Source organism: Lathamus discolor, chromosome 3, assembly GCF_037157495.1.
Source record: "Lathamus discolor isolate bLatDis1 chromosome 3, bLatDis1.hap1, whole genome shotgun sequence".
In the NCBI taxonomy this organism is placed as follows: Eukaryota; Metazoa; Chordata; class Aves; order Psittaciformes; family Psittacidae; genus Lathamus; species Lathamus discolor.
The window spans coordinates 31,717,936-31,739,296 of record NC_088886.1 but is presented as its reverse complement, the minus strand read 5'-3'; the positions used below and the strand labels follow the sequence as shown (position 1 = coordinate 31,739,296).

The following is a 21,361-nucleotide window of genomic DNA, read 5'->3' as shown; positions in this document are numbered from 1 at the left end:
AGTCCTTTCAGAAGGCAACAGCCTGCAAGAGTTACAGAAACTGAATCAGAATTTGTTTTACTGTATGTCAGCATTTACTTTCAGAAGCTGAGACACCTTAAAGGAAATGAAACTATATTCACTGCATAACTAGTTGCTAGCCGATGTCCATCTGCACTTGTTTTAATTCTGTTTTTAATAAACCTTCAGCTCAGTTCTCATTCTGGTTCTTCCCCACACTAACTACAGCAACTCATAATAATCAGAACATCAAGCATCTGACGGCATCCAAGTTGACATCCATTCAAAACATTAAGAAGTTCACCTCTTGCTCTTTTGTTTCAGGCTTTCTACAAAAATGGACTGTTTCATTGTGCCCACACCACTGAACACCTTAACACAATCTGAAACAATACAGATCTTTTTAAATTAAAGCTGCAGTGTTGCATATCACTGCCTCATGTTATCTAGAAAGCTCTTTCATCTTTCTGCCCTAGTATCACATCAAACCACAGCCTTAAGAAAAGTGTATGTTCACATTTTTCATGATCACTTGCTCTAGTTCTGTTTAGCATCTTTAACATAAATTCTATGACAAAAGTCTGAGTTGCAATACATAGAGGTTTCATACAAGAACAAAATAATAATAACTAGATTTAATTGCACACTTAAGAAGATGAAATAAGTGAGAGGTCTGCATCCAATTAGAGAGAAGAATTTTGGTGGGACTTGAAAAAAAAATATTTTCTTGATTAGCAATACTATGCATACTTTCTAAATAGCAAGTTCCAGGCACATGGGAACTGCATTAATCTGAGCACTGATATCCTCAGATGGTATTAAGTACAAAACACAATCACTGCATTATCATTGTCTCTTGGTATTTACATTCCCTGAGCACACACTGCACATCGAGCTCAGAGATTTCTAATTTCTTACTGGTTTGATGAGACTTTTATGACTCCTGAGATTAAAAAGATAATAAATCAAATGACCCTGTCTTCAATGACACAATAGTCTTAATTCAGGACTCTGGAAGAGAAGACAGTAACTGAGGAAGACCTACAACACTGGGGGGTTTGGGGTTTATTTCGTACTTCACCTTCAAAATCTCATATTCATCAATTTTGTGGCATTTTTTAAAAGTTGCATAATGGTCTAGGAGAGAACTATGCACAGTTCTGTATGCAAGAATAATTTTGCAAGGTTTTATAATGAGGTGCCAGGTTTTTCTTTAGAAACCATTTGGAAAATTAAAATACTTGGACAAATTAAACACTAGATATCTTAGTACTAAGCAACATGAGGATGTAGCTGAAACTTTCATTATCCAGCAGATTACATTGGTAGCCAACAATCTTCTATTTAAGATTCAAATTACATGAGTGGTCAATCAAGACCAACTTTTTGAGCACTCAGGAAAGGGATAAACAAGAGAGAAAGCCATCAGCTATTTGTTGTACCACTTTAACAATACAAGATACAGAAAAAGACATCCCTGTAACCTGCTCAAATTTTTCAGGATTAACAGATGACAGGTATTATTATAGGCTTGCTTCTCATTGTATTAAATCTATACAACTCTTCTACACTGCCCACTGTAAAAAACTGCTCATTTCATAGAAATAATGTGTAATTCAATATTGCCTGTATTCTGCTATCTTAAACACACAGCAAGACATATCCATGTATGTACAATCTCCCTCTTTTTCCTAGCCCCCTTCTTTCAAGATAAAAATCAGTCTGTTTTTTGGAAGCACAAATTAACTTCACCACAGCTATTGTGCTTAAGAATCACAAACAAACATTGCAAAAACCCACTGAAGATTCCCATCCCACTGAAATACTTTTAGGATTGTCAGGATTTGTCATGTGGTTTGGTTTGTTTTGATCTGTTGATACAGTTATTATTCCTGTTAACATTACTTCAGACTTTCCCAACTTTAACCAGTAATTACATCTGCTGTATCTGTCATTTAATTGTCAAATTAGTCATCTTTTACATCACTTCCAGTATTTCTATTAGCAGTCAGAGAGCAGCTTTGGGTTTTCGTCTGCACCCTCAAATTAGTCTGAAGGCTCATGTCCCCCGATATTACCCCTACTCCCCACAAGAATGGCCAAAAATCTATGGATCCTCCATTTATGTTTAGGGAAGTATATGAAATCGTGTAAAGTACATTAAATGCTCTTGCAGTGAACTCTGCAAGTGAAGCACTCCAACCCCTACAAATCAGAATGAGCCTGCGCTGACAACTGGCCAAAGAAAAGCACCCAACTACGACTGGGGAACCCCTTCCCCCAGAGCAAGTGCTCCAAGCTCCCAGTTCACACTGGCAGCAGAAAATGGACAAAACATTTTTCAAGCAGAGACCAAACTAGAATACAAAACTCCACTGAACACATAAAACTCACCAGACTGAAAATGACAGTTTTCATCGCTCCCAATGCTATTATGGCGAGTTTTAAAGGTCTCCAGAGCATTTTGCCATTTCCCCCCTTCCTTTCTTAATACTCTCTACCTAGCAGAGAAGAGCTACTACTCTGATGTATCAGAAATTGATTATATATAATCAAATTAAACTCTAAGCAATTTTTTCCTCAACTCACACTTAGCTTTGAGACTTACCATGCTCCTAGTTCAGAACTGAAAACCAGCCCGGAAAATCATGTATTTTCCAAGCTACAAGAATCATTCTAATAAAAGACAACATGTCTATTCCAAAACTGTATAATTAACAAGAGGGAACAGATCAAGGCTTATTTTGCATTAGTTCAGATATTACGGCATAAACTAAACTTGTTGTCTGACAGATATAAACAATGTGGATGCTTTTCACATTTTCTAACGGAAACCAAACTAAAAATTAAAGAAGCTGATAACCTCAGCAGGAAGTGCAAATAAAATTAAAAAGACGTTTTTCAGGGGGAGGGGGGATGCAAATTTGGATGTGGAAGCCAGCAATACTTATGAAGAATGACACAAAAAGCATCTAATGACTTAGCACTTTTCCTAAAGACAGAGAGTACCTTCAGATTTACTCCTGTGACAAAATACACGGCGGCCATATGGCATAACCCCTGGCCACAATACAAACTTACGGAAACACAAAAAAGTTCTATACAGGTATAGAAATTAAAAACAAAAAACAAAATTAAGAGTTCCCCTACATACTCCATAAACCCGGGAGCTGCCTGTTGCTGCCAGCCGTACAGACTTTCAACTCCAAACTGCCGGGCTGCCTCACACTGCTGGGGCGGCAAGAGCATTCTGAACACCCCGGCGCACAGGTCAGCCTGCCGCCGGCGCTGCTGGTACCACTGTCTCAGACCCGGGCCTGCTCCTGACGACCCCCGGGCACAAGCAGATGCTTCCCAGGCGAGAAGGGGCACCAAGACGAACTCTCCGCCACCGGCTCCCCAGGAGGCTGGAGCCACCCGCTGCGCTGCTCAGCCCCCAGCCTGGGGACGAACCTCTCCCTCCCTTCCTGCCCCCGCCACCTCCAGGGTCCCCCGCCCCGAGGCCACGACGCCCTGGAGACCTCGCCCTGCCCCGACAACACCCTTCTCCGCGGGGGCTGGGCGCGGCGCCTCTGCATGCCCGCGCTCCGGGGCGGCGGGGGACGGGACGGGACGAGAAACCGACGATGCCGCCCAACTCCGCTGGGCCCAGCCGCTCCCGACGGACCCCGCAACCCGGAGCAGGACCGCGCCCCTCACCCGCACGCATCCTCAGGGCGGCGCCCTGGCAGGCCCCCTCCGCCCGCGGCCCCGTCAGCGGCCCAGCGGGGAGCGCAGGGCTCTGCGTGCGGCGGGGAGCCTTTACCTGCCGTGCAGGGCCGCAGCGGAGCTCCCGGCCGCCCTGGGGCCGCTGCTGGCGGCGACGCCCGCGGCAGCCTCGGCACTCCCTCCCGCTGCGGAGGGGCTCTCCCCGCCGAGCACCGCCCCCTCCCCCCAGCGCTGCGGTGTGGTGGTGCCGCCCATGCTCCCCCCCCCTCCCGCCCGCGGGATGGGGCCGCCCGCGAGGGGCGGGGGCCGGCGGGCGCGGGGCGGTGGCAGCGCTACGGCGCGGCCCCGGGCGGGAGCGGGCGCGACACGCCGGGGCTTCCCGCCGAGCGGCTCCGTCTGCTCCGCGCTGAGGGTCCATGGGGCCCAGCGCGCCCCCCGGCTCCGCAACGCGAGCAGCGCCGCCCCAGACGGGAAGGGCGCTGGAACCTTCCGCCCGGCGCCGAGCGGCCGCCGGCAGCCCCTGTCCTCCGCCCCGTGTGCGGCCGAGGGCGGCGCGGGGGCGGCCGAGGCAGGAAGTGAGCCTGCAGCCCCCGGCAGCTTGCCCGTGTCGCCGCGCCCCACCCGGCTGAGGCCGCCCCGCGGAACCAGCCGCCGCCCTCAGGCAGCCCCGGGGAACGGCCATCGCTGCCGAGCTTCGCCCTCCGCCAGTAACAGCCAGGCTCTGCGGGCGTCCTCTGCTCGGCCGCCGCCGCCCGGGCGGGAAATACCTGCGGGCTCGCCGCCGCCGGGTCACGGTCCGCGCGGGTGTCACCGAGCCGCCGCCTCCATGGCGCTCAGTCGCGGCGGGAGGAGCTCCTCCCCCTCCCTCATGGACCCAGCCAACGTGACGGGCCGTTGCCATGGCTGCGCAGCGCCGACGTCAGAGCGCTTAAAGAGATAGCGCCGCGGAGCTCCCCGTGCCGACTCTGGCCGAGCCTGCCGTGGCCCGAGGTGGCGGTGGCGAGGCGAGGCCGGGAGGGGCTGCTCGGCCGCAGCAGCGCGGCCGCGCTAGGTGGGGGGGCAGCCGCGGTGTCCGCGGAAGCCTCGTGTTAGGCACCGGGCACTGAGCGGAGCAGCCGCCCCCGCGCAGCGGCGGGGCTGTGCGGCCGTATGGCTGAGTGCCGGCAGCGGGGGGCTTTCCCTGCACGGCGGCAGGGACCCGGCTTCTGGCCGGGCGCCGGGCGGAGGCTGAGGGCCCGGGTGGAACCGAGCGCAGGGCAGGGCTGGCAACAGACTGGCCGATCAAGCGGCATCCCGCGGGGCGGGGGCTGGCCCACGGGTATCCGCCGCATCGGTAGTCATCTGCGACCAAAACGGCTCCTTCCCTTCGGAGCATGGGGAGCACACGTTTTCCATAAAGCCTTCAACCCCTCGAGCACCCAGATAGCGGGTTGCTCTGAAGCGGCCCCTGATACTCGGTGGCCGCACCGCCTCGCTTCGCTGCAGTGACCTGGGAGGAGCAGGAGGACCTGACCTGGCCTGGCCTGGCAGGGAGGTGTAGCCCGGGGCTGCAGGGACCCCGTGAGCTGCTCACCGGTGTCAGAAGCGACACTGGCTGAGGCCCCAAACTCCACGTTTTCATTACCTCCTCGTGAGCAGCCCTGGCCTCGGTGGGCATGATCAATAAAAGTCGTATCTCACCTTTTGTGCCCAGTAGGGCACGTGTTTCTCCTTGGTTAGTAGCAAGGAGTAAGTCTACTGACCTTTGCAGGGCAGTAAGAAGGTAGAAGTGATGTGTGTGAACGGGTACTGAAATCTCATGTATTCCTCTCAACACTGCAATGCTGCATCCCTCAATGGTGCACTCATACCTGCATGTGGGAAGCAGACTTTTAGGGACTGCCTGCCAAGGGTGTATCAGTCCCGGTGCGTCTGTCTCCCCTTCCACATCCGATGCTCAAATTGTAATCAAATCGCCAGACTACACTCACAGCTGACACAAGCCCTGAGAACATATGGAATAGCTAATTTGTGGATGCTGTGGCCACGCTGGAACACAGAGTACGTACTGCAGTGAAACAGCTTATTGCTTACCTTAAATCAGTTGTGCAGAACATGTATGCGCTTCCCTTAACTGACTCAAATGTACTATTTTAATAGCTTTGTCCTGGTTGCAAAGTCTACTTTGTGCTCTCCTACACTGCAATACATCTGTCCTCTGTTTATTCAGAGGACAGCTGTCATTCAGCAATATGCTTACTTTGCATTTAATGACTGATCACATAGCAAAAATCAATGGATTGGTTTTGTTGACCATACATGAAGAAGAAAAAAACTGCTCTCTCAGAGTCACTATATCACTGTATAAGTTGGTTAACTTACTATAAAAAGGAGAAATTGGCACAAGGATAGTGTTGCCTTATATTTTTTTTAATTAAATCTTCATAACTCTTGAGTTGTGATTACTGACAAGATACAGCCCCAGAATAAACACATAATTTCTCATCTTGTGTTTTGAAACAGCTCTGGAAAATAGCAGGCAGTAAGCAAAGCCCCAGAAAAGTTCAGATGGTATTTAGGATGATATTTAGGTAGTTACATATTCTGAAATTATGAGTCTTTGTCCTTCCAGTGGAGCAAATTAAAACATTTTATAAAAATTACATCATTTATCCTCATGACTCATTTGGAAGTCAAGGAAGTTCCAGCAGTTGCAGAGTGGGAAAATAAAGCACACAGGACATGGTTCTCAGCAGGGGAACTCATCTTGCAGGGGTGGCATTGCTGCCACCACAGTGGTCCAAGGCTAATAGCGAAGCTGAGTTTGCAAGGAGCAGCATCTTTTCTTAGGCCAACAATACAAATAGAAGTCATTGCCTCTCCTTATAAAACTCATCTCACCCATTGTGTAGTCTGTCTAGTCATTTATTACACAAAGAAGTTACGAATTCCTACTCCAACAGAAATCCCCAGTCCGGCTACTGGCAATATTTTACAACCAGTTCTTATCCAGTTCTGCTTCTGATCACCAGTTTCATATGCCAAACCCCACTCTGCAAAATCAAAACTACCTCTAATGGAGCTATTCTTATGCCAATTCAGCAATATGCTTTGTATTATTTTAGAATTTACATAAGGAATCCATTTGTTCTGCAGTGAAAGACAAATGTTGAGATACAGTGCCAGGCGAGTTTTTAAAATCAATATCTAGATCAGTTTCTCTAACATGTTCTCTTTGAATTATGAGTTACTGCAGCCAACACAGCAACTTTGGTTTCTGATAGATTAAATGGTGCTGAAGGCCTCAAGAGCTTGGATTCCTGCCCGATGAGTCTGAAACATCTCCAAAGGGAAGGTAGAGGAAGGGAACCTGTTTGGAGGTTGTACTGATTTCGCTGTAACTGCAAACCTCAGCCAAGCACATCGTAAACACCCTTTGGATAGAAATTTTGTGAACCACCACGTCAGAAGAGTGAATGGGTAGAAGGAAGTGAGGAGATACTTGCTAAAAAACTCCCAGGCAGAGTCTGAGACCAAAAGGCATAAAGATGGACAGCACACATATAATCTCAATGGCTAAAAATACCACTGAACTTTATGCATGTCTTTTCTTGGTTCAAGAGAAATGCAGAGTTCATTGTCAGACCGGTACTTTCCATGTTCCAGAAAGCCCCTACATTTCATCAGCCCACTATCTGATCTCTTCCCAAAACACTTCAGGATCATGTTGTTCAGGAGACAAGTTAAAGTGAAAATAAACCCAATGAACCAACAGACAAACCAGGTAACTATGAGACAAAGATCCAGAGGGAATCCCCTCCACTGGTGTGACTGAATCACACCACCCCTTTGACTGACTTTAGTATAACAAAAGAAAAATACAAATCGCTCATTCAGACTTCAGAATTCATTTATCAGTGTGGCAATCCACTTTCTTGACACCTCTGTAATGGCAACACTGGTTTTCTTTCATGATTATTTTTTTTTTCACTGGTTAAATCAGACCCTTCCAGCAGTACATACACTTCTGTTTTGTTTTGTCCTCGTTCTTTGTTTAAGTCTGACAGCATTTCTGCTGCTGCAATCCACACAGCTATTCAGGTGAGGTGCTAATCTACATAATTTTCTCCTTACCTTTGCATTAAAAATTAAAATGCTGATACCCTTTACTAATAAATGAGGAATCTCACATCTTTCTTTACTCAAGCTTTATGAAGAGACAGAGACTTGAAAGTTCATTTCATTTACTGATATATTTTAATTACTGTGCTAAGCAGGATTACACGTATTATCTTTATATCCCATTATCCATGATGGGAAAACATATGCACATTCAGATATCCCTTCCTCAATTCATTCCTAAATATGAAAGCAAATATTTTACTGCTTTACCTTCAATCTGCTGGTTTTATTCTTAATCAGGTCCAACATTCACTCATTTCAGGACCCCCCAACTTGATCAGCTGCATGACTGAAGCATGACAGATCATCTTTTGTCATTCTGTCAGTGGCGCTGCTTACATATGGGTGACCTTTCACAGCACCAAGCAGCAGTGATCTCTGCACACCAGCTGATGCTCTACATGAAATTTGTCTAAGGCAGCAGTTTAGTTCACATTGAGTATGTGTCTCTCCAGAAGTCCAAGAATGAATGCATACAGCAACTGCACTAGCTGCTCACCACCGGCTCTGGTCTGTGGATCACTCTTTAACTGGGCAGCTGGAGGAGAGTATCCTCACTGTGTTTTACTAGTGTCTACTAAGAAACAGTGAACTTCAGTTTCTAGGGCTGCCAATCCAGCATAATTCAGTTCCTTTCATACCCACATGCTTATTCTCTAATACTTAATTCAAAGGGAAAAAAGAACAAGCAAAAAGAATGTCAGGAGAAACAGTAATGATATTTTTCTTGTTTATTTAGGAGACTGAAGAAACAGTGGATGTCAGAGAGTACATTTACTTTTAGAGGTCCAGTAAAATAACTGATGGAGCTACACAGTTGGATTGTTGTGCAGCTACAGCTTTGAGTCTAGAGTCCTGATTCCAGAGTGAGCCAGGTGATTCATCCTTTAAAGACAATTGAACAATCAGTGAACACTATTTAAATAAGAGAAAGGGGAGTGTGCATGTATGCAAATATGCTTTATGTATGGCCTTATGTAGGCATGCATTTATGAATAATATGTTAATATTTCTTCCAGGCAAAATGATGAAGGATACTCATGGAACTGCTGCAAATGCTCATCGTAGAAAAACAGTAACAACAATCAAACAGGCTGAAAAAGACATTTGATCTATACTGTTCCTTTCAAAGACCAGCTGCAACATTGAGAGATCAGTAGCAGGTTTCACACACTTACGGTAATTTGCAGGGTGTTTCACCAATGTTTAAGATCACTAAGTGAGGCAGAGGAAGGAGAATACATATTTAAAACCTACATAGAAAAATTTAAGAGTCTGCCTACAAATCCCAGACTCAGAGGACGAAGCCTCACATCAGCTGTAACTCTCTGGCAAAGATTTTGCTTGAAATGGCCAGGGAGAAGGCTCCTTTCTACCAAGGGTGTGGGTGTGGAATTGTAATAGACGCTTCCATAAACTGCTGTCTGCTCAAATGTCATGATGTTGGCTTTCTGCCTTATTCTCAGCTGCAGAGAACAGCAGATGGGAGGGGCAGAAACAATGAAGATCCCTTTTTAACTCTCAGTTTGACAAATCTCCCAACCCTTTTCATCCAAATAGCTCTTCTCCAAACTATTATGAATGGTATTTTCTAGATCCTGCTTTAGAAATTACGATTACTTTACTGTATACTTAGCCTGATCTTAAACACCAAGAATTTTACAGTGCTGGCAATAGGGAGCAAACAAGGATTAATTAACTGCACACAGAACAGCAAGTGATCAGTTTTGGAGAGATTTCAGTTACTTTAACAAATAAAGAGCAGAATGTACATTAAAGTTGTGTTCCAGGTACTAAGTGTAATGAATGGAGACAAAAGAGAAAAAGTGAATAATCATGAAAGAATCTTAATAAAGTATTCAGTAAGTGATATGGGCAGTAAAATACTGTAGAATTAGGAAGAAGGAAGTATTGAAGAAGTATTATTCTGTTCAGTCTGTCCAGAGATTGTTTGGCCCTTTTATGGAACAAGACAGGAAGCCAAGTGAAGAAGCATGATCAGATCCACTAATTAGCTTTAGAACTTTTTACAGATGCAAGCTACTTTCCAATCACAACAAAAACCTACTTTTTCACATTTTAAATGACAGATTCTTGCATTCCACTGCTACCCAGTATCTTAGAAAATAATGGGGTAACATTTTTTTGGTATATGTATTCACATAGTGCCATCAACAAATGAATGCACTTACACAGCCAAACGCCCCTGTACCTAACCACAATACTGTCCCACTGAGCACAGATAAACATTGCTAATTGCAGACTGCGCAATACCAAGCTATTGGGTGTCGCACTGGCAAACACAATGAAGATCAGTAAACTGTGAGTTGCAGTTGCATTACTGTCAAGATGGCAAAAGCTGCTTATTCTTCAGTTTTGGAACCTAAGCTAACCTCCAAGTGTAGTGCAGCAAGAAATTTTCACTACAGTTGGTGTTGCATATTAGACTGATTACAGATATATTTCATCTTCCTCTGAACTTCGAGTCTTACGTTACACTGACATGTGAGGCGTATTACTCAAGCTGGGCAAATTTTTAAGTTTTGCCATTTAACTTACAGAATTTTTGGTACCAGAAGAGTTTTATGGTCATGAATGAAGAAATCTGAGAAAACAGGCTGGGTTTCCAGGTCTACAGAGGGACAGAAACAATTACTAGTTATCTTTTCAGCATGCTGCTGTTGCTGGCTCTTAACCTTCATCAACACTGTTGCTATGACCCCAGCCTTTCCTGAGGGAACAGTGTTTCAGTTATAGTGACTTAACAATACTGGAAATGGCACCGTGACCTAGGCAGAGAAACGACACTGTTTCTGTTGTTATCTGCAACAGTTTAAAAGGCTGTAATACAAAATTATGCAGCAGCTGTGCCCTTACAAGCTACCATGCCCAGCTGGTGGACACTTTATCCAAATTAAATCCGGTGGGAGGCAACAGAGAGAGCACTGAAGTTTAAGGAGAGAGCAATACGTACTCTTTGCAGTGGGAGTTCAGGTCTGTCCTGTAACTGTGTTTCACTAGTTACTAAGATTCGCTATCAAATCACAGGTCACACCTGTTAAATGGGCTGAAGGCTGTGGAACATTTTCAACTTTTTACAGTTTGAAAACTAAGGTGTCTGTGGTGGTTTGGATGTGTACACTGATGATGACTCAACATTTAGACCTACTTCAGGAAAGGAAAATGAAGAGCAGAGTCTGGGTTTAATCAACTCACTCTTTAAGAAGCAAATAGAATAAAATACTTGGTTTCATTTCTCTTTTCCTTCAGTAAATAGAACTTGTAGATGCACATTTCTCTTTTGTCAAAGATTTTAAACTGTTCTTCAACTATGAGTCTCTTTCTGTGGGAAAGTAAGGCACAGAATGGTGTAAAAAGCTTGCCAAGCAACCAGTGGCAGAGCCAAAGTCAGAATTCAGATTGCCTACCCACCTGCCTTCCTTCTACCCTTGCTGATGAGCAAGTTACTCAATATGAGAGCTGTACAGATGGAAGAACAAACAAGCAAACAAAGAAGTGAAATTAATTATAAGCAAAGTGAACAGGACCAGTATAAGAGTCTGAATAACAAAAATGTGGAAAAGAAACAGTAAAAAAAAAAAAATTAAATAAAATTAGAGATTATAGTAAATAAGTAATTTCCATTTTAAAATGACTGCTAATGGTGTGTTAATGATTTTCCTCATATACACAGGGCTTCGGTGCCAAACTCTGAATGAAACCATTCACGGTCTTCTGTGTATCATTTACCAGAAGGTATCAGCGCTCCTTAGTTGAGGTGCTCCTTATTTTTGTTCGTTTTGCTTGCCTGTTTTCACTGTGCGTCATTTCAACGCTGGGGAAAGCATCAGCTTGACAGCTTCACAGGCTAATGTTCTTTCTTCACAGAGAAGGGAAGGATGTGGAGGAAGCTTGCTACAACAGCACTCAGCTGCATGCCTCAGCTCAGCTCTGCCCTGAATGAACCCGCTGGCAAGGCTCCGGCCCCCTTTGCTTGCAGAGAGAGTCAGTTAGGGACAACAGCAATACTGGTTTCTGTGATGTTTTTCCTGCTAGGAACTGGACTCCAGCACAGTTCACATCATCCATCAGACTGTGTTAACATGGTAACAGTTTCTAGTCACTAATGACCTGGGCTAGATTTGACTGGGCAACAGGCCACAGTAAGAAAGCCTCTGTTACCCATTACCAGCTCCTCTGAACCATTAAAACCTCTGTAATGCTAGCAACAAAAGAGGCACTTTTAAAAATAAAGCTTCTCGCAACTGACAGAGATGCAGTCGCCCCCACACACACCTTTTTCACTCGTTGCACTGAACTGGCATTCCTTCAAGAGTTGGGAAGGGCCCAGAGCTGCTGATTCAAAGACATTTTGAACAATTGAAGGCTTCTGTTCCTTTCTGGCTTCTTGCTTCTTTCCTTGGCCTGCTCTGCCTGCCCATGCTGAACGTCAATCAGCAGAGCAGTAGTGCCTTTGCAAAGAAGTCCCGAGAATCTTGTCAAATACATTAACAAGCATATTGAAAAAAAACAAGGTTTCCACTACTCCAGAGAATAAAAGGCTGGTTTAGAGTGGTGGAGCTAAGCAACAGAGAGGGTCAAAGGGCCAGAGGTCGATAAAGTTATATAACCTTGTCTAAACTACAGCAGACACAGAGGTGTGTCTTTCAGAAAAGACTTCTGAATGATCCACATAGTGTGCCCACAGCCTGTTTTCAGAGACATCCACTTGCATCAAATACCCCTGGGAAAAGTGGCACAAGGAAATTGCCAGAGTCAGTTCCTATTTGCACTTGCAGAGAACTGCATCTTATGTCAAAGCGGTTGTGATCAAGCCAAAGCATTTCTCAAAAAAGGCACTTGCATCTTTATTCAAGTCTCTGCAGTCTTACAACTGATGGGTATTTGATATTCAGTGCCATCTTGGAATGAGTAACAGCTCAAACATTTATTATGAATTAATTATGAACCTGTGGTTAGGACCAGCCTAAGTGAGCAAACAGAAAAAAACAATTTGAATTCAACAAATTCAAGTCTCCCTCTTTGCTGGTCTGATTCAACTGGATCATCTCAATCTTTTGTGACTACTGAATAGCTGGGAATCTGTTTCTTTTGCAACCTGTCAGTTTGACAGCTACATTTAAAAAAGGAGCTGTTTTCCTGATGATTACCATTTGAAGCTCTAAATGACTGAGCATGTCCTCTTTCCATTTTAGCAAGCAAATGTTGTATTTACTGTTTAATAACATTTTCAAGGTCAATATAACAGGATATTCCCTATAATTGTTTAAAATAAACATAATATTTTAAATTGAAAATAAATACAATGGTTTTAAGATGGCTGGTCAAATTCTGCAGCTACATTGATTTAAATCCTAAACAATTCCATTCATTTCATAAAATTCATTGCAGTTTCAAGTAACATGGAAGAGAATTTACTTTTTTTAAGCATTGCTAAAACAAAAAGAAAACAAGAGCACTCAGTGGTGCTAATAGGAACCAAATACAGTCTCCATTTGGATGAGGCATATTACGATAAAAAGATATTTAACTTTTTAAGCCGAAATCATGTCCAACTATCCCTGTTCAATAGGCATGGTAGGCCTCTCAGAGCAACTATGAAAAGAGATTTGACTGTTCCTTGGATTTCTTCAAGTTTCCTGCTAGATCCCACCACAACAGGAAACTGGGGGATTTGAGTGATAGACCTGGCACAATGACCTCATTGATCTCCCAATTATTTCCGCTTGAAGAAAGAAAAATAAAGATAGCAAAAGGAACTGGAGAAAGAGGGATATACTGGCTTGTGTGCACACTGTAGAAATTATTAGCTGAAGTAAAGAACATCAAATGGGATAATGTCCCTGCATGATTATCTTCAGACTACTCTGATTAGTGACAAATAGTAGAGGGCTGGAGATCTATACAAATGTCATTAGACCAAGGGCTGTAATGTAATTTAGTGACATGGCTACAGTGATAGCTGGTTCCCTTTGCACAGCAAAACATATGGTGTTTTAGCACTGTAGATTCACTACTGTGTCACAAAGCAAGCATCCAACACAAATGTGTGTTTGTACAAGTAGGCAAGCAAGGGGTTGATGCTTATTTGCATTACTGTGTATTAAACTGATGACTTAAATTGGCAGTGAGTCAGGTCCTAGGACAAAATGTACTTCCAAACACTGCAAGAGTGCAATGTGATTTGATCTTTCCAGCACACAAAGATTAATTCCTTTTCCCACTGTTCCAATTCACCTTGCTTCATCTTTGACTCTCACAGGCCAGGCTGTCACTGACTTCTTTAGGTGGCACCTGCTGGGGATGCTTTCTGCAGCAGCAGCAGGCAGAGTCTCTGCTGCAGTTTTGTTTCAGGGGATCACCAGTGACAAGCATATTGGTTGGGTTCCAGCTGCCCATGCTAGTTCTCAGATTGCTTTTTCTGGGTATCTATTGAACAGTCCTCATCCCACAATAGGGCAAGTTTTAACTCTTCTCTCTAGGGAAGTAGTGAGAAATGAAACTTCTTTGGGATAATGAAAGATAATATTGCTTGTGATCCCATAGAACTTTTAGGGTTGTTTTTGTAATCTTAGTTATATCCTTAGTTATATCCTTAGTTAACCCAGCGGTCTATGTGATATAGCAGCATCTGATCTATTTCAGGGCCTCACACCAGGAAAGCCAGAAAAAAGTCTGTAGGAAATTGACCCAGTCCTTTTGTACTCTTCCACCAGTAAAGAATGACAGATCCTCTTTGATGACTGAAGGATAGGAGTCAGTATGTTCAGTGCAGCAATCTAAATGCATTCATGAGCAAATTAATATTTGTTATTAAATGATACAGTTTTATGAATAACTGCATGTTAGACAATCATTTCCAACTAATTTCCAACCACCAATAAAATCAACCCCAAAAGACGTTCTTAGTAAGTATATAGGACAGAATGAAGTTAACTATTTGAACTCTTGGTTTTCAGATTCATATTGATGATTAGGTTCTTTGTAGACTAATTGCAGCTGATCTCTTTTTTAGCATTTTTAAGTATGCCTGTCATCATTAATCTACAAAGCATGTGAATGCAATTTTCTGTTTTACAGCCCTGGTTTAATTTCATTTGTAAACGCTAGGAAACAAATTTAGCAGTACCATGAAACTGATGAGCAGGGCCCTGAAATATAGTGCACGAAAGCATATTCCCTCTAACTTCTATTTATCTTCTGGAGGACATAATGCAGTTACTGTTTGCCTTCTTTCATGGTCATATTGTTCATACCAGTGGGAGGATGCTCGCTCATGACATATGACTGGCAAAACATCAGCATGCATTGAAAACAGATACTTCGCAACAGTCTTCAGACACTCTGCATCTAAGCAGAGATGAATGGAATGAAAATATTCTTAGCCTAAGATAGGAAAGGGGGGAGATGGTTCATATGCTGAAGCACTTCCTTGAAGGCCTCCACGGCATAAATAGTAAATTGTGTAACTGATACACTTGAACAGATTGACAAAGCAAGGAAATAAATCCTCAGCACTAGTTTTGAGTGATCATTTAACAAAATGCTATTTCTGTAAGCATGTTTGTTTTTTTTTTTTCCTACAGTATTTGTAAATTCACAAGGGAAAGAGAGAGTTTATGCACAGAAGACAGTACCATGCTTTCTGTTTATTCTGGACACAAAATAAGACCCAGAGCTTCCTCTAAGAGCCTGCAGAGAGCATAGGCTAAAAGAAAGCCTCCAAGAGGAAGTACTGAAAAGCAAATAGGCAGTGCAGGCAACACTGCTGAGACTCATGACAGAAAGTCAGCGTGTCAAGAGTTTTGGTTAGTATCTTGAACATAAGCCTGAGAGACAGAAATTGCCATGTAATTTTTTCTGCAACACTTATATATTAAACTCTTTGTCTTTTTTCCTTTTTGATAAAGAGGAAATAATTCATTTCCAGGAATATAAGTGGCTTTAATTCACTTGGATCAAGCCTCTTTTTTCTTTTCCCCTCTGATTCAGTGCTTGACTCAGAACTGTTGTTCTTACAGCTTTTGTCATACTATACCACACTTCCCAGTGGTTTTTACTCCTGCAGTCTGGTAGCACCCTTTGTTCTTATAGACCCAGTGCCTACTAAGGCTTTTCTTTTCATGTCCTTTGACATTTATTCCCTTGTGTCTTACACATTAACCAAATCTCCCAATGAATTTGCAAACGTGCAGGATCAGCAACTAAAACAGTTTATTTGTTCTTCAGGGTTCTCTGTGTTCACAGGGGAAAAGCATGCCTATGGGCAAACACTGCGCTGGTAGGTTTCATCTTCACAAAAAGGAAGCTTAGAGAGGAAGGAAGGCACAAGAGTGCAAAGTTAACGATTAGAAAACAAAAAAACAGCCTGAGAGGCTGGTGGTTACAGATGGAGTTACAGGACACTGAACTTATATGTTTCTTGAAATACATCAAAAGACTCCTTCACTGGGTTGGCAGAGTGTCAGCAGTAATAGCTGATTCCAGCATGTTGTCAGAATAATATGTATCTTTGGACATATTTTTGAGACATCTTTCAACTTGGATATCTATGCTACCTCTACACTTAGGAATCTGAATTGTCTAATGGCCTGGCACCTCAGGCTGGAAAGCACTGCCTGTTCCCATTTACTTCAGCTTTGGTGTCTGTATCAGAGAATGCTGTCCTGGCATGATAGAAAATGTAATGCATTCAATTTATGTCCTGCATAAAAGCTGGGATCATCTTCAACGTCTAGACCAAATCTGAAGCTTTAATTCAAACCAGAAGCACTGCTGACAACACTATTTCTCTGGATTAGGACTCCATTTTACAAACTTACATATTAGACAATCTTCAAACTTCGCGTTAATGCAGATGTCCCTTTTCTGATGTCAGAAATTTCATGGCAAGTATTCTTGGTGATGAAGCAGGATTTGACATGATCTAACTATCTTATCATGAAAAGTCATGGTGAGACAGTGCCATTAATGTATTTGTATGCAGTAGAATGGAAACCCCCTCTTGTTTTCTATCTGCTGTGCACATATAGGACAGAGCTATTGCTATAGATGCATGCATTTTCCAGCCAGAGAGATTATTCTAATCTTTTAGTCTGACATTTTAGAGCAATAGTCAACCATATTCCCTAGGTAGTTCATATATCAGATCTTTTAACTTGTTAGTGCTAATTCGAATTCCACGTGTGAAGACAAGCCCTCGATTACTGTGCATGTGAAACATCACGTTTCTTGTCCAGATATGCTAATGTTTAATGACCCACACTAACAGGCACCATATGCCTCATTTCCAGTCTGAATCTATCTTGACTCAGCTTCCTGCTATTGGACCTAAATATTTCCCAGGCATATATTTTGTTGAATTGTCCATTGTTTCAGTGTGATCTAGCTTGGGTTATGTAAAACTGATAAATATGTAATTCTGCAAGTGTTTTATTAAGACTTTTACCCTAATTTTGTTGATTATTTAAGTCCTCCATCCTTAGATTTTCCACAAAAATCCAAAAGGTAGATCCATTCACAGTCATTTACATAGTCCACTTTTCTACCTTGCTTCTACTTCCACTGAGATAACTTCCACAGGCAGCAAGTCCATTTGCACACAAGAAGCATTGCACAAGGGTTTGAAGGCTCAGCTAAAGTCAGAAGACCTAAGGCTGAGGTAGATCTACCTCTCAGTGAGAGTTATTTTGTACACGCCTTTCTTTAACCTTGAAAACAGAATGTGCAAACTGGTGCCATCACCTAAGTGTATGCCACATCAGCGCTACTTTGCAAACATTCCAACAGGAAATTATATTTTGCAGAGGATATTTTACCCTATTTGCATTATAATCAGTGATGTACTGGTGAAAGCATTAAGCAGACTCTGCCAGAAGATCTCAGTTGTTCATGATTTTGCATGTGCCTTTATCCCTGATGGTATCCCTCAAACCAAGACAGAATAATATTTTTATGAATAAATCATTCTAAATTCAGATGAATGCATGCTAGAGCAGTGAGATGCTCTGGGATACTGAAACAGCTTGTGAATGGAAAAATCATTCGCAAGTACAAAATAAGGGCGTTGCTGCATTGTCTGAAGGAGATAACGACATTCAGCCTTCTGGGAGATATAGCAAAGAAAATTCAATGCAGGAGGGAATCTTTCTAAATAAGAAGTTGGCCATCTGCTAAAAACCGTATGCATTTTAGGTTGTAAAAACTTCTCTGTATTTCTATTTCTTCAGATGCTACTCCTTCAGATAGTTTTAAGGAGATACCTAAAACCACACCTCTTCCTAAAAAAAAAATTAAATAAATAAAATTTCCTCTCACAAAAACTGCATAGATGAAAAATTCATCAATAAAAGTTTTTTATTGTTATGTTGTATTCTGTTACATTTTGCTGCTCCAGCCACCACCACTGAATACAAAATTTCTTCTACTTTTTCCTTTTTTTTTTCTTTTTTTTGTGCCTGTTTTGCAGACTGAAGAAAATGACTGTAAATCACTTTGCATTCAAAACACCATACCTGCAACTAAAAGGACAGGATATTATACCATTAAAAATAAGATTCAGTATGACGGTAAAAATTTTGTGACTGACAGCAGAACACCTTTTGGGTCATAAATTCTCATTTTCAAAGGACAAAAGGGACTATCACAATCACAGTCTGAATTCCTACATAGAAGAGACAATGCAATTTCACACAATAATTCCTACAAAAGTCCCCTGCCTTCTGATCTGCAAAAAAACTTCCACTTTACGTGTAGCACCCCACAAGCAAAGGACACAGGGGTTCTTCAGCTTTACCCATGACAATTATCAGATTTACAAAAAGCATTATCATCAAAAAGGCAGAATCAAATCCTTGGCTCCAAACAACCTTGAACACAGATGAATCAGCATGAGGAAATAATGATGGGATGGAAATATCTTTTAGAGACATCTTTTACAGGATGAACACAGGGTAAAATCAAACTATTTTATACTTCACAAAGTTCCTGTAATTGGATCTTGTGAAATGGATAATTACTGTAATGGATCTGTTGCTTCCTTAGCATGCACTCTGATAACCTGCAGTACAACATCCATCAAGCAATTCATTCCCTGTGGGGAAGGCTCCTGCAAGTGGTTTACAGAGACATGAGTCAGGCTCTGTAGGATCAGCAGACTTGTGTTTATAGCTTGTGTACTGGCTGCAAAGAGGATACCGGGCAGTTTGGGCCCAGGGTGCAAAAGCTGGAGGGAGAACAGGCTGTTCTCCCTGATAAGGGGACAAGTGCTAGTTAGAAGTGATTTCTGATGTTTCTGAATCACCATAAAGCTGAATCCAAAGGCGTGATGAAAAGATTATACTTTGGCCTGTTTGATTAGCATTTGCAGCTTGAAATAAGAGTCTCTGCTACTTGTCTGGAAGAGTCACAACTTTGTATTTCTACCCCTGCCTGCCCTAAGACAGTAAGTTATGAGTGTAGAAAAGACCGTTATGAGTAGATCAGGTTAGAAAATCATCTCACAGCACTGATAAGCCTAGTTGAACATTTCTGTCCATGGCCTAATTTAGTATAAACAACCCAGGATGAGATTTTTCCAAGGCTGTGAGACACCTAGTCCAACCTTAATCTTAACTTACATGTTATATTGCTTCTGTATTTAAATGTGTTTTCCTTATTAGATGAGCTTTTATTTGGAGCAGCTTAGTATCTGAAGCACCTTGCTAGTACCACAGAAACATTAAACAGAAATACATTACAGAACTGGAATTAAGATAAAGCCTGAAAATGTGACCTTTGTCTTCAATCCTGTCTTAGCTCTTAGATCACAGCCTAAAGGTCATAACTGGTGTCAAAAGAATTTGCACCAAATAGCCCCAAAACACATACAGAGCAGGATACTTTCCTGAACTCAGAGACTGGAGGCACCATTTACACCTGCATATAGCTTTTAGTTTACAATATTTCTTGGCCTTTGAACACTTCATTTTACAATATGAATATTGCTTTGTGTTTGATTTTTTAGTTGAACAGTGATTATACTGGCAGTAACAGACATCCTCATGCTATGAATCTCACAGCTACACTTACATTAAGAACTGCAAAACACACATTACTCAGATCAGATAACCTAACCAGTGGGAAATAAACACAAAAAAGCTCACTTACCATGACAGTTTTGGAATTGCACCAGGGATGAACTTGTCTCTGTGGGCTCTCCTAGCTCACGAGTCCTTAAGGCATCATCTGCAACATTTGCCACAATTGCAGCCCAGTGTTGTCGTTACATTCGGACAAAAGAGGCCCTCGGCTGAGCTCTGTCTCTACCTTCCCATTCACTGGTGGTTTAAGCAGACATTTGATTTTTCTATTCTATGCTTGCCTGTACCTATTTTTAGCAGATAATAACTGACACCCTAGGGAGCATGATGTCATCACACTTCGCACTTATGGAGCTCTCGAAAGTCAAAACCAGACAGCAGCAGCTGTCATCATGGTGAGCTGGCTCATTAGGCAAGGGTGAGAGAGTGACACCACCAGATCTGAGTTCAAAAGACCAAACAGAGGGAAGTTCAGTAAGATCTCAAAAAAATGATAGTTCTTTCTTTTGTAAGTAATCTGCAGACCAGATTTGAAACGTGGCATGAGTTTTCTAAGGTTGCTGAATACTTTTAATGACACTACAACAACCACAGCCACCCCATGCAATGCTACAGGCTTGGGGAAGAGTGGCTGGAAAGCTGCTCGGTGGAAAAAGACCCGGGCGTGTTCATTGATGGAGTTGAATATGAGCCAGCTTATGCTCAGGTAGCCAAGAAGGCCAATGGCATTCTGGCCTGTATCAGAAACTGTGGGGCCAGCAGGGCCAGGAAAGTGATCATCCCCCTGGGCAGTACTGGGCACTGGTGAGTCCACACTTTGAATCCTGCGTTCCATTCTGGGCCCCTCATTACAAGAGAGACATTGAGGTGCTGGAGTGGGTCAAGAGAAGGGAAATGGAGCTGGTGAAGGGCCTGAAGCACAAGTCTTATGAGGAACGGCTGAGGGACCTGTGGTTGCTCAGCCTGGAGAAGAGAAGGCTCAGGGGACCACGAGGATGATCAGGGGACTGGAGCACCTCCCACATGAAGAGAGGCTGAGAAAGTTGGGGCAGTTCAGCCTGGAGAAGAGAAGGCTGCGTGGAGACCTCATAGCAGCCTTCCAGTATCTGAAGGGGGCCTACAAGGATGCTGGAGGAGTACTCTTCATCAGCAACTGTAGTGAAAGGACAAGGGGTAATGAGTTTAAACTTATACGTTTAAGTTAGATATAAGGAAGAAGTTCTTTACTGTGAGGGTGGTGAGTCACTGGAACAGGTTGCCCAGAGAAGTGGTAAATGCTCCATCCCTGGCAGTGTTCAAGGCCAGGTTGGACAGAGCCTCGGGTGACACGGTCTAGGGTGAGGTGTCGGGGTCAAGCTCCTCTTCCAAGTAATAAGTGATAGGACACGAGG

General features: G+C 43.1%; 1 protein-coding gene and 1 long non-coding RNA gene across 2 annotated transcripts in view; both read right to left on the bottom strand.

Annotated features, from left to right (window-relative positions):
- Nucleotides 1–4,566, bottom strand: part of GNB4 (G protein subunit beta 4) — a 32,947-nt gene extending 28,381 nt beyond the window's left edge. The window contains exon 1 of the mRNA XM_065674518.1: nucleotides 4,476–4,566. The gene's annotated coding sequence lies outside the window, so the exon portion shown is untranslated. The remainder of the gene's footprint in view (nucleotides 1–4,475) is intronic.
- A 4,019-nt stretch (nucleotides 4,567–8,585) lies between these two features.
- Nucleotides 8,586–20,206, bottom strand: LOC136010909 (uncharacterized). Its single transcript, XR_010611058.1, has 2 exons — nucleotides 20,038–20,206; nucleotides 8,586–8,754 (listed from the first exon to the last, which is right to left on the bottom strand). It is a non-coding gene; the product is annotated as an uncharacterized LOC136010909 (long non-coding RNA).
- Between the last annotated feature and the right edge of the window lie 1,155 nt (nucleotides 20,207–21,361).